This window comes from Orcinus orca, chromosome 6, assembly GCF_937001465.1.
Source record: "Orcinus orca chromosome 6, mOrcOrc1.1, whole genome shotgun sequence".
In the NCBI taxonomy this organism is placed as follows: Eukaryota; Metazoa; Chordata; class Mammalia; order Artiodactyla; family Delphinidae; genus Orcinus; species Orcinus orca.
Genome location: NC_064564.1, coordinates 90,441,254 through 90,454,342, shown reverse-complemented (window position 1 = coordinate 90,454,342; position 13,089 = coordinate 90,441,254). Strand labels below are relative to the sequence as shown.

Below are 13,089 nucleotides of genomic sequence, written 5' to 3'. Positions count from 1 at the left end.
TAATTCAAAGCTTAGAGGAAGAGCCCTGTGAAGCTAAAACTTGGACATCTGAGAAAAAGGGGTGCTGCTCAACTAGTGATAGTGCCTCTGAGCTCTAAGGAGGGCCCATCAGGGCTCAGATACAGAGCTCTCACTGGCTGGTTGGTGGTGGTTTCTCTGAGTGTGCAGGACAAAGTGGTTCTGCAAGTGCCGGAAAAGCTGCACTGGATTTGGCTTCTGCCCTGGAAAGAAACTGCTGAAAGAATGAAGAAGCATTGCTTCAATTGAAGCAATGCTTAATGGAAACTGCAGCAGGCAGAAAACCCACAAGAAGCAAGTCCCTTCTCTTCTCCAGCCCTGCAGTCTCCCTCTAGTGGCCTCTATTGACAGAGCCTACCAGAATCCCCTGGCAAAACAGAAATGTGATTTGTAGTACACTAGCTCCAGCATCCCAAAGCAAAGAAGAGGAAGGTGGGTTTGGAGCTGAGAGACAATAGACACAGTGTGTCACTCAGATTTCAAAGAAATAGTAGTAATGATTGGTAGCATTCAATGCACCATTACTATGTGCTAGGCATCATACATTATCATATTTAATTCTCACCAGATCTTCTCACATAGCTAATATTTTTCTTCTTACATTATTGGCAAAGAGATTAGGGAGTACTTACTTAAGGTCACTTACTTAAGGACCTTACTTGCTTAAGGTCACTCATCTAGTAAGAGGCACAGTCAGGAATCATATTCATTCTTTGTAGCTCCAAAGCCTCTACACAGCTCTGACTAGGCCTATAGTGGATGCCATTGATGCTATGGTATCTTCTAACTCTGAGATGTATTTGTGAGTGATTAATGTCTCCTTGTTCAACATTGTTTGATACTGTTTTATTCTCAATAAAATTATTATTTCACAACATTTACCATAGTATGTTAGGCATGTGTTAGGCATGAGTGCTGAGAAGTGTGGAGACTGGGCAATTTTCCAATTCATCTGAACTAAACAGGTAGTTGAATCAGACAGTACAGAGTTTAAAGAAAAATACATTAATGTGAATTATTTGCTTTGGCCATCTACTTTGTCTTTCAGATTGCCTGGGACAATGCCTAGGTGCCAGTTGACTTTATGCCACATAAGGTCACTGTAATTGTTTGGCAAAATTCCTCCCTCGGGTACCTCATCACCAGAGGTTGACTCTCTTCAGTAGCCTCTCCATTAAGAAAGCAACTTGATTAAACTGACTATACAATTTTGCCATAAATATAAATCTCTGAGTTACAATATGGATCTATGGACTGGGGTAGAAATTGGCAAGTATCAGCCTACTACAGACCTCTACCTCTGAGCTCTCTTTTTAGGTAATAAATTATTACGGTTGAGAATAGACTTGGGACATTGGTCATCTGTCAAGACTTAATATATCCACTGATAACTGCAAAAGATTACTAGCATTTGCACATATTTGGGCATTCTCCATGCAACAATAAATGAACTTTTGTCTTAATTTATATTTATGCTTGATGCTCAAAAAAATAATAAGAATTCTCTGACATAGAGAATATGATTCAATACAAAATTGCTATTCTGTCATTTGAGATTTTTTCATAATTGAGACTTAGATCCTTATTAATCTTAGCTCCCTAGTTTCCACTCGCACACCCCTACTCTGCCCAGACTCTCAATTATCATTTACCTATAAATAATTCTCCGGTTTTTAAAGACTGGACTGTTACTGCCAGCACTTTAGTTCCTTCCTCCAGCCTTCCAAATTACTGAGGTAAACTCAAGAGTTCTCTAAAACAAAATATTTCCATGAAAAAGAATTTAGAAGAATAATAGTAACTAAAAGAGACAGGTTGTATATACAATAAATTTGTTTGGCATATCCAAACAATACTTTTTGAAAGGGCTTTTACACCATCATATTGATAGCATAAAAACACCATTCCTACATTCTCCAACAGACTTTTATAACTGAAGAAGGAATAAGTACAGTGTAAGGTTATCATAGAGTGTCTCATTCCCTTTAGGTCTTGGGGACAAGGCATGAGCCTTTTTTTTTTTTTTTTTTTTTGGTATCTGTATAATAAAAACAATCACTCTCATTTGATGAGTCTTTTACAATTTACAAAATAATTTTAGTTCACATAACCTCACACAACACCCTACAACTCTAGGAGGAAGATATTAATCCATCAAATTACAAATGAAGTTTTAAAGAAACTGAGCCTCAGGTGTACTATTTACCAAGCAAGTATTAAAATGAATTTTTCTGATCTTAAGTTCAGTCCTCTGTTTTCTAAATCACTATAGATTCAGAGATTCTCCTTCTGAGAACTTAGATAGTGAGTGTATGAGCTGTTCTGGCACCAACTTCAGAATCCAAAGGTCCTGGCTCCTCTCTTGAGACTTTAATCACCAGGTTCTGCTGCCTCAAAACACCAGGGATATTCTACCAAAGATTCTATAAGCAGGTAGCTGTACTCTGTTTCAATAAATGGTATGTTATTTAAAACTGCCTTCAGATGACCCCTTTGGCATCTTAAAATGTTATTTATTATCACTGGAAGCTGCTGAGATGGACAAATAATGGCTCTTGTTTCTTTCTGGAAAAGATTATTTGAATTTTCTGAAACCTATCTGACCTTGAATACATATTAACATACTTACCATTAACTTCCCTTACTCATGTCCAACCTCTAGAAATGTTAAGCAACCCATCTTCCTAGGAAAAATCAATTTCAAAAGAGAAAAAAAAATTAAAGAATCAGGATACAGGTTATGGCTGGGAAAATAGGAACATGCCGTTAAAAGAGTAAGTCCATTGCCAAGGGTCATGGGAGAATTTTGAAATTGCCTGTGTGTTATGATCATTTTGAATCCTTTTCAAAGCTTTTTGAAAACATTTATAACTGTCAAAAATTTAATCCTGAGCTTTCTGCTATTATGTGAGATTCATAAAATACGTCCTAAGACATATGCATATATTGGGGAATTTACTGTGAAATTTTATGTGAGAGTCTGTATAGTTACTTTGAGGACTTTTGATAAACATCTGGGAGACATTAGTGTAAACCTTATAACTTTGGAGCTACATGCTCACTCATCTGGTATAAAAATGTCAGGCTAGCCATAGAAATGCATAAGACAAATCATTATCCCATTCCTTCTGAAGATTTATGTCTTGAACAGATGATAAATTTAATTCTGGGTCTCTAAACCAAAATGACTTATTTATTATTAATTATAATTATATAAATAGAACCCTGTCATGGTAGGTATCATACAGATAATTCCCAGGCCACATTAATATCTATGACCTTCAGGAGGCTGGAGGCTAAGCCACAGTACCCCATCTCTCCCTTTCGTACAGAGCATTCTACTCCCACTTTGGCTTAGCAATACTATCATGTAGTCCTCTAGTGCCGCTTGAGCAAAATATGCTTTAATTGGCTCTACCTATAAAAAACAAAACAAAAATATTATCTTGTTTGAAGAGGTATTTAAAAGGCATATGATGCTGGTCTTCCCACCACTGGACAACCCATTGCCCATAATAAATAATGTTAAATCCCCGAAAATCATAAAATCCAATTAGCTATTCAAGTCCTAAAATGGGATTGCATTAGTCACTTAGTGACCTTTCGACTACTATCAGCACTCAATCACTGACATGGCCTCAGGACCCTGTAGAATGACAAATATTTTACTCTCATCAGCAAACTCATTTTAGGCTCTTCGTCCAAACGGTAGGATTGTTCTCATTCTCTTCCTGTCTATTACACATGCAGCACCTCTGAGCACCGCCCCCTACCCCAGGCTTTTTCATTGAGGGACTCCATCTTTTCTTCACCTAATGATCGGGGAGAGGCAATTAATTGGTTAACATTAAAGGGAAAGCCTTGCCAAAGAACTATCAAAAGCATCGTGAGTAGCTTCTGACTGTGCTCCTTTTCACTCTCCTCTTTGGCAGAAACATTAAGCATATAAAAGAGTAAAACGTTACCCTAACATTCCAAGAAGGGAGTCAAAATTCACTGTCCGCTAATCCCAAATTCTTAGGATGCCACAGTTAAGAATGAAAACAATTGCCTTGATATTACCTGAAAACTGTAGGCATAGTGTTCGAAATGCCTCTTTCTATACTATAGAAATCGTATAGTGTTAGAAATGTCTCTGTTAGTACTGGGAGCAAGTGTAAAAAGTTAAATCAAAACAAAAGCAGTGTTTGCTTAAACTAGAAAGATAAGTGCATTAATAATTTGTTTACTTTTTAAGTGATATGACTCCCATCTATATCCATTTCTTATTTCTAAGGAGCTGCCCATCTGGGATATTTTAAAAGACATATGAGGAAAGCATCACCAGGGCAACCAAAAGGGAGGCCTTTCTTGAATGTGCCAAAGATATGCAGGATCAGACAATAAACTAGCCTTCAAGAAGAGCAGTCAAATGAGTGATATAGGATTTGGGTTTGAATTTCATCGTTTAACCTTATTAGACATAGACAATTAACTGGTGATAATAAATTAAGCTAGCCAGTGTGTCCCCAGTTGCGTTCACTAGTGATTACCATGGACAGAGAAGTAAAGAGAGTTCTGCTGATGTAGCTACAACCCTGGGGCTACTTATGGACTATTGTGCATAAGACTACACTTCATAAGACAAAATATACTGCTGGGAAATTTTGCACTGCATTTTAACATACTGTTTCCACAGCTGACATTTCAACATCATGATTGTTTACTCTCCTGGGAGATACTGGCATATTTTGCAAATTTCAGCGGGGGTTGAATTGCTGTTGGGATGTTTCCTGCTTCTCATTTGCTGATTTAGTCTCACCACCTCATTACACGTCTGTGACTTCTTTTCTGAAATCTGTAAGTTTCATCTGCAAGTGAAAAAAATAAAGAGATCAATCCTCTTGGATTTGAGAGACTATAAAACTTTGTCATTTGGCAACACATTCATCTTCATTCTTTCTCTTGGTCTCCCTTGTGTGCAACGTTCTACATTTTTAGATAAGTGCTGGGGTGAAGAATGAAATCTGTACCCAAGGAACAAATTGAAGCATCCTGGCCTATGTGGGAATTAAATGAGCTGTTGCTTAAAAAGAACCTACGATGACATCCTCTGGCAGCACATTCTAGTGCTCTGTCACATGGACGGTGAGGACTGTTTTCCTAATGACCTGTGTTAAAAGGAGAGGCGCCATTTCCCTGATATGATTTACTATAGTGTCATAAATTAAATGCAATAGTGTCAGTCCTTCCAGGACCTTAATTGCATAATCTGATTATGATGCTCTTAAATAATTCCTCTCCAGATTATAGCTTTATCTACAAGTGGCTAGAATGGGTCACAAAAGAATTGGAGTTAATATTGTTCACTTGTTAGGGTTATAATTGAAGGTGCCACATTCATCCTAAGACAGACCCCATTGCCACGCAGGTGTTTTTACGTGTATCTGACCTATATTCATTTGTTCTGACTTTGCACTACGTTAAACAACAGCCAAGACTGATGATATTGCAGGAAGTGGAAAGGTCAGAGAATGAATTAACTACCAAATTGTCAGTGAGGAGCTTCTCAATTCCTTTTAAAAGAAGGTTCTTGTAGTATCAGGTAGGGCAGAATAGGGCTGGAGGGAATGAAATGTAAATTAATTAAACCCTCCCCCTCTCTTTCCTAAGAAAATCTTCCCTGATTCCCCAGACTAGGTCACTCTGGACTGTACTCTCTTTATACTGTTCACTTTAGGTTCATAGAACTTATCATTATAATTATGAATTTACTTGGAATGATTCTTGCCTTTCTTTTTTTTTTCAGCAAGTCTCTCCAGGCAGGAAAATGTGATTAAAAGTATGGCTTCTAGAGACTGATTTTGAATTCCATCTTGGTTTCTTACCAGATACGTGATCTTAGTTTCGTCCTCTATAAAATGAGCATGTTAGTAGTTCCTACATCATAAAATTGTTGTAAGGATTAAATGAGTTAATAGTTGTAAGACACTTAAAACACTGACTGGCACATAGTAAGCATTCATCCAATAACTGTTACCTACTATTATTTTTTATTTTATTAATGTATTTTTTTATTAATATCCACCTCCCCCTTAAGACTCTGAGCTCCACAGAGACAGATGACATGTCTGTTTTGTTCATTCCCATCACGCTTCCAATATGTATTACAGTGCTTGCCATATCGTAGCAATTCAACAAATATTTTCAACAAATAAAAATATACTTAAAGTATATTGCCTAAAAACCTGAGTTACTCTGAAAGTGAATACAACTTCAGACACCAAAGAATTAAACTGAGACTCTCTGCAACATTACATTAATTTATTGAATGGACTAGCCCTATTCTGTCAAGAAATACTGTATGATAATATTTTAGGAAACATGATTTGATCCACAGATAGCCAATTTTGCAGTAAAGAGCTGTGCCATAATGAGGTTTTAAATAATAGTTAAAATATCTCATCTTTCCAAGACAATAGCCAAAACAGCAGGCTGTTTGAATATGATAATGGTTTCTAATGTTCAGTAAATACAGCCACTTGCCATTATTATGTTCCTTTTAAAGGAAGCCCTTTGCTTGTGTTTAAACAAGAGGGAGGGCTTCCCTGGTGGCGCAGTGGTTGAGAATCTGCATGCCAATGCAGGGGACACAGGTTCGAGCCCTGGTCTGGGAAGATCCCGCATACCACGGAGCAACTAGGCCAGTGAGCCACAATTACTGAGCCTGCTGCGCGTCTGGAGCCTGTGCTCCGCAACAAGAGAGGCCGCGATAGTGAGAGTCCCGCGCAGTGAGAGGCCCGCGCACTGCGATGAAGAGTGGCCCCCACTTGCCGCAACTAGAGAAAGCCCTCGCACAGAAACGAAGACCCAACACAGCCATAAATAAATAAAATTAAAAAAAGAAAAAGAATAAACAAGAGGGAAAGCTAGAGATAGGGCCACAAAGGAGACAAATGTTTAGACAAAGAAAGTTAGAGACCAAGATAGAGATTAAGATCAAGACAGAGACAGAGTGAGAAATAAAGGCAAAGGGAGCACCATGGAGGCGTGGATGGAGACAGGTAGCAAAGAAGACAGATTTCTATAGATTTAACCACCCCAAAATTATTCTACTGGGACAACTTCTAGGATACGCCTTTTTGCTCAAAAAATGAGCTTTTGAAGTTTTTGGTAGAAAGTTCAGTTTTAATATGTGATAGAGAGATATCTTGAGTCAGTCAGCCAATAAACACCATTCAACAATACTCTAGGCCCTGAGGAGATAGTAGGGATCTAGTGTCTGGGCCCTCTAGAAACTTTCGTTTTAGTTGTGAGAAAATATTCAACAAATTCATCAACAAATGAATAAGATAATTTGTTTTTTAATAAATTTATTTATTTATTTATTTTTGACTGCATTGGGTCTTCGTTGCTGCACGCAGGCTTTCTCTAGTTGCTTCCAGCAGGGTCTGCTCTTCGTTGTGGTGCGCATGCTTCTCATTGCAATGGCTTCTCTTGTTGCGGAGCACAGGCTCTAGGCACGCGGCCTTCAGTAGTTGTGGCAGGCAGGCTCAGTAGTTGTGGCACATGGGCTTAGTTACTCCACAGCATGTGGGATCTTCCCAGACCAGAGATCGAACCTGTGTCCCCTGCACTGGCAGGCTGATTCTTAACCACTATGCCACCAGGGAAGTCTCAATAATTTCTGTTATTGAAGAAGATAAAATAATGTTCTGTGAAGAAAATGATAGGAAGGTGATGCAGTGGGGAGGCTGCTCATGTTAGTTAGAAAGCCCAGAAATTTGAGCTGAGGCCTCAATGTTGAGAAAGAATCAGCCACATGGGGGAACAGTATTCCCACTTTGCATAAAATAAGAAGGAACACCAGATACAAGGTTTGAGTATAAGGGCTTTGAGACCACACATGTAGAGTGGGGAATTTAGAGAAATAGGCAGAGCCAGATCATTTAGGGCACTGGGTAAAGAGCTTACATTTTGCTTTAGTTGCAGTGGGAAACTATTAAAGTGTTTTAAGCAAAGGAATGATTTTAGATTTTTTTAAAAGATCATTTTGCCTGCTATGTATAGAACTGATTGCTGGACCAGCAATGGTAGAGGCAGGGAGACTAAATGAGGAGGCTGTCACATTAGAGTAGGTGACAGAAGGGAGGGAGGCATGCTCTACAAACCATGAGATGAGGACTTCCCTGGTGGCGCAGTGGTTAAGAATCTGCCTGCCAATGCAGGGGACACGGGTTCGAGCCCTGGTCCGGGAAGATCCCACATGCTGTGGAGCAACTAAGCCCGTGCGCCACAACTACTGAGCCTGTGCTCTAGAGCCCGTGAGCCTGTGTGCCACAACTACTGAAGCCCGCCCACCCTAGAGCCCGTGCTCCGCAACAAGAGAAGCTACTGCAATGAGAAGCCCACGCACCACCAGAGTAGCCCCCACTCTCCTCAACTAGAGAAAGCCCGCGCATAGCAACAAAGATCCAACACAGCCAAAAACAAATAAATAAATAAATGTATTTTTTTAAAAAATGGGAGCGCAGATATCTTTAAAAAAAGAAACAGTGAGATGATGAAGGTGATTGAATTTGAGATATATTTTGGAGTGAATGAGACTTACTGATGGATTAATAAGGGATATGAAGACTTGTTAGTTTTTGGTCGGAGCAGTCAGTGTGGATGATGGTACTTGGGGAGGGCTTTCAAGAAAGTGGATTTGGCAGGGGTGGAGTGGGGGTAAGAGGAAAGAACACAATGAATCTCTTTGGACTTGTTAGGTTTCAGTTGCCTAACAGGAATCCAAAAAGAGGTATCAAGAAGGCAGTCAAATACACAAGGCCCAGGTTAGAGAATAAAGGGTATACGTGGTACTTAAATTTAGTAGGCTGTAGCGTAGATGAGAAAACAGGAGGCAAGGACAGAGCCAGGGGCATCAAATTTAGAAAAATGATAGACTGATAAACTGGTGAGGTAAGAAGAAAACAAGGCCCATCTATGGAATTGAGAAGCCTAGAAGATGAAGTGTCTCAAGAGGGAGTGAAAAACTGTGTTGTATGGTATTTAGAGGTGAGTCACCTATACAATGAAAATCATCCTTTCACTTCAGTAGTATCTGGTCATTGTCTGCTTCAATAAAAGTTGTGGTGGTGAATTCAAAAGCCTGATTTGGTGAGAAAAATGAAAAATGAGGAATAAGTAATTTTAAGTGTTGATACATCTTCAGACTTGTGCTGCAGAAAAGGAGTAATAGCTAGAATAGTAGCTGGAGTAGGAAAGTGGATGATATTGAGGATATTTGTAAGCTTCTGGGAGATCCCAGGGGAGAGAGAGAAACTGCTGAAGCAAATTCCAGAACAAGGTCATTAGGGAGGTAAGAAAGAAGAAAGAAAAAATTACCCATCATTTCTCTAATTGAAAATTGCCAGAACTTCCCTGGTGGCGCAGTGGTTGAGAATCTGCCTGCCAATGCAGGGGACATGGGTTCGAGCCCTGGTCTGGGAAGATCCCACATGCCGCGGAGAAACTAAGCCTGTGCGCCACAACTACTGAGCCTGCACTCTAGAGCCCGCGAGCCACAAATACTGAAGCCCGTGTGCCACAACTACTGAAGCCCACGTGACTAGAGCCCGTGCTCCGCAGCAAGAGAAGCCACCACAATGAGAAGCCCGCACACTACAATGAAGAGTAGCTCCCGCTTGCCGCAACTAGGGGAAGCCTGTGCACAGCAACGAAGACCCCACACAGCCAAAAATAAATTAAGAAAAAAAAAAAGAAAATTGCCAGACACTACAGGTACCAGTTCTGGACCCACCTTACTTCAGCTTATAACAATCTGCACTTTATCTTCTTGAGGAAGAGTAAGCATCTTCATACTTCCACCATCTACAGTAAGTGGCAAAGTAGACTAACGCAGGGCAAGGAGAGGGGAGAGTTCATACTGTAGTTCAGGTGTCCATGTTCCCCTCTCCCATCCTCCAAGCCAAGTTGTGTCTCTGAACTCAAGTAGAAGCTTAATTACTTTCTCTTTTATGCAAACTCCAAGATACTTTGTTATTTGTAGTAATAATAGGTGTGTTATTTTAAGGTTTAAAATACTGTTAAGACTTCTGTCATCTTCCTTTGTCCTCTTCTTTCCCTTAACATAGTTTTTATTTATTGTCATTTCCAGTTACTTTGTTAGAGTCCCACTGTAGGTTGGTCACAGAGATTTCAAAGTCATTTCTCCAGTTCTATAATGGTACCTCAGTCTAGATAACAGGTAACTGAAAGGTTGCCTCAGTATTGATACTTCTGTATATTGAATCATGTTTTAAATGCATCACTGTTGAGCATTTAAACAAATTCAATTATGAATAATTTATAAAGCACAATAAATATTTCTCCACAACCGTCTTTAGAGTAAAGAAAATGACTGACACACACTGAGTTTGAGCATATCATGATTCACTTGTATTTCTAAACAGTGCCTGGGGCAAATATGCATTTGAGCAATTCTGTCAATCCTCTTGGCATTCAGGTGCCACTTTTCTGATTGACATCAGAGAAGATTTGTGTCATCTGGAAGGATAGGATTTTATGGGAAAGCAGATAATAATCATTCTTGGCTCTAGAGAGACACCATATTAGTCAAACAGGAAGGAAAATGACATAAAAAATAGACACATCTCAGCTAAAGGTCAGACTTCTCCTCTAAATCTAAACTTACATATCACCGTTTATTCATTCAACCAACACTTCTCTGTGAGTCTCTTATTTTCTGGGCAATGTAACTCAGGATTTCACTATATGAGGGAACATCTCTAGTCCCCAAATATTCTAGGGAAGGAGAGAGATGAGTAAACTAATGATTATGCCATGTAATAAATGAGAGGCAAATGTACAAAATATGGTGGGGCTGCAGATAAAAGACAGACAAGTAATACAACTTGAGGGTGAAGCAAGTAACAATGTTTAACCAGAGAAAAGAAACCTGAGCACAGCCTTGAAAGATGACTAGGAGTTAGTGATGCAAAAAGAGAGGTAAAGAGTGTTCTGGGCAGAGAAAATGATCCATGGATGTAGAGGCAAGAGAGCTGGGAATTCCAAGGTTTTTGAAGTGGCTTCCAAGATCAAAGGAAACTAAGATATATTTAGACAATTGAATAAACAGTACCACCCCTGTTGTGCTTCAAAGGAGATAAGGATGACGGCTAGAAAACAGAGATGTAACAGTCAGCTCTGATGGATCTTGCATAATCTGGAAAGGGAGGCAAGAAATAAGATATCAGGACTCTCCAGGATCACCCAGGACACAGGCAGAGGGAGAGAGAAAATCATCAACATTGTGAATTTAGCACTTTGAGATGCTGGACTGGGTTACAAAGGCTGGGTTATCAATTCTCTTTTATTCTGGAAACAGTAAAGACCTCTCAAGGTCCCTGATCTCTTTGTGGGTCTATGTTCCCTGGACTGACTTAGAAAACATAATGATGATCTTTGGTGGTTCTTCTCATTTTAAAGCCTAAAGGCCTTTGGTGTGATATGCAAGAGTTTAAAAAAAATAAAAATGCCAATAGAGGCTAAATAATGCTAACAGAATGAATATATATGGACAGTAAGTAATTCCAGAAAGAGATCATTCCAGAGTTCATATAGTAAGTTGGATGGAAACCCAGAAAATCCATTTTATTTGATTTAATTCTTTTTAGCACTAGATATGTTAGCGATTAATGTTTCCCTTTCAAGACATGATGTGATTGTATATGTTTGTCACAGTGGAGAAGAAAAACTAGTGAATTCATAAATCAGTACACAAAAGCAATTATTTGTGGTTTAAGGACTGCAGAGAGATATTAGAGTGTGCAAGTTTGGGCTGAGCCTGAATCTTTCCTTTAAAATAAAATTAAACACAAGTAGATATATTCATAAATATTAAAAATTTAGTCATATTCACAAAAGACTGTAAGGAAGACAGACCACCTCAATTAAACAAATTATCAACTTTCAAAATAGAACGAGAAAGACCTTTAACCCACTCTTGCACCTTAATACACGGCATTCTGTAAACTGTACAGGAGTTTGAATTAAGTGAGCTTTAAGGTCCCTTATAAACCAAATGATAAAATCATAAGTGCACTAAGTAGCTTTTGGTGGACCTTCAAACAATATTTCTGCCTTATCTGATTATCACTAGGCTTGAATGGATACAGGCAATGATGTGACAAGTGAGTTCACAACAGGGCCAGATGCAATCCAAATCTTACGTTTGAAAATTAACCAAACAGTTCATTTTTCATTTCATAATAAGTGACAATGCTCACATAGACCATCCTGAATGAACATAGGTCTGTTCATTCAGGATTCATCATTCTGGACCTGAAGTCACCAGAACTGCTTATAGAGGCTTTAAGAGTTTGAAGGCTCTAATTCTACTTTCTCTAATTCATGAGAAAGTACTGCCTCTGTGACCAGAGACTTTGAAACTAAATTCAATATTTCTAATGCCTTCTTATGTTGAACCAGGATTTGAAAGGTACAAAGAATTAACTATGCTAATGTGTGCCAATTAATGCAAGTGAAATAAAATGTATTGCAGCAAAGCTTAATCATAATGAATAGATCACAAGTTTTGAAATAAGGTGGTAAGATGGAAATTTACTTAGATACTATTTAAGGTCATGCTAATACTATTTCTAGTATTAAACTGGTCAGTGTCAGGTAGCAAGCAATGAATGTGAGTCCATCTAATTTTTCAAAATTTTCAAATGAAATAAGAAGCCATTATGTGACTAAATTGATTTTATAGATTTTATGATATTATAAAAATTAATCTGGAATGCTAAACCAGAATATACGAAAGCCATGTTACATCACAATTAGTTGAACCATGGTTTAAATGTACAAAACATGTACTTGTATCAATTAAAAAATGGCTTACAGAATCGAGAAAAAAGTTTATGTCAACTGTGGTGTCAGTTAATAGAAATAATCAACATTTAGCTGACTTTTCATTCTTAGTATAATAAAGCAAATTAGTATGTGACATAAGCCATCTCTTAATAATAGTTTCAAGCTGCATTGACATAAAATAATCAAATCTCCATAGGAAATTTAACTTGCATG

The 13,089-nt window shown here is 38.5% G+C and overlaps 1 protein-coding gene and 1 long non-coding RNA gene across 2 annotated transcripts in view; one reads left to right on the top strand and one right to left on the bottom strand.

The window, feature by feature from the left end:
* GRIN3A (glutamate ionotropic receptor NMDA type subunit 3A) overlaps window positions 1-13,089 on the top strand; it is a 154,417-nt gene that overhangs the window by 21,300 nt on the left and 120,028 nt on the right. The window lies entirely within an intron of this gene.
* The window catches only part of LOC125964663 (uncharacterized), a 104,810-nt gene continuing 95,857 nt past the window's right edge, over window positions 4,137-13,089 (bottom strand). The window contains exon 3 of the long non-coding RNA XR_007477899.1: window positions 4,137-4,868. This is a non-coding gene — a long non-coding RNA (uncharacterized LOC125964663). The remainder of the gene's footprint in view (window positions 4,869-13,089) is intronic.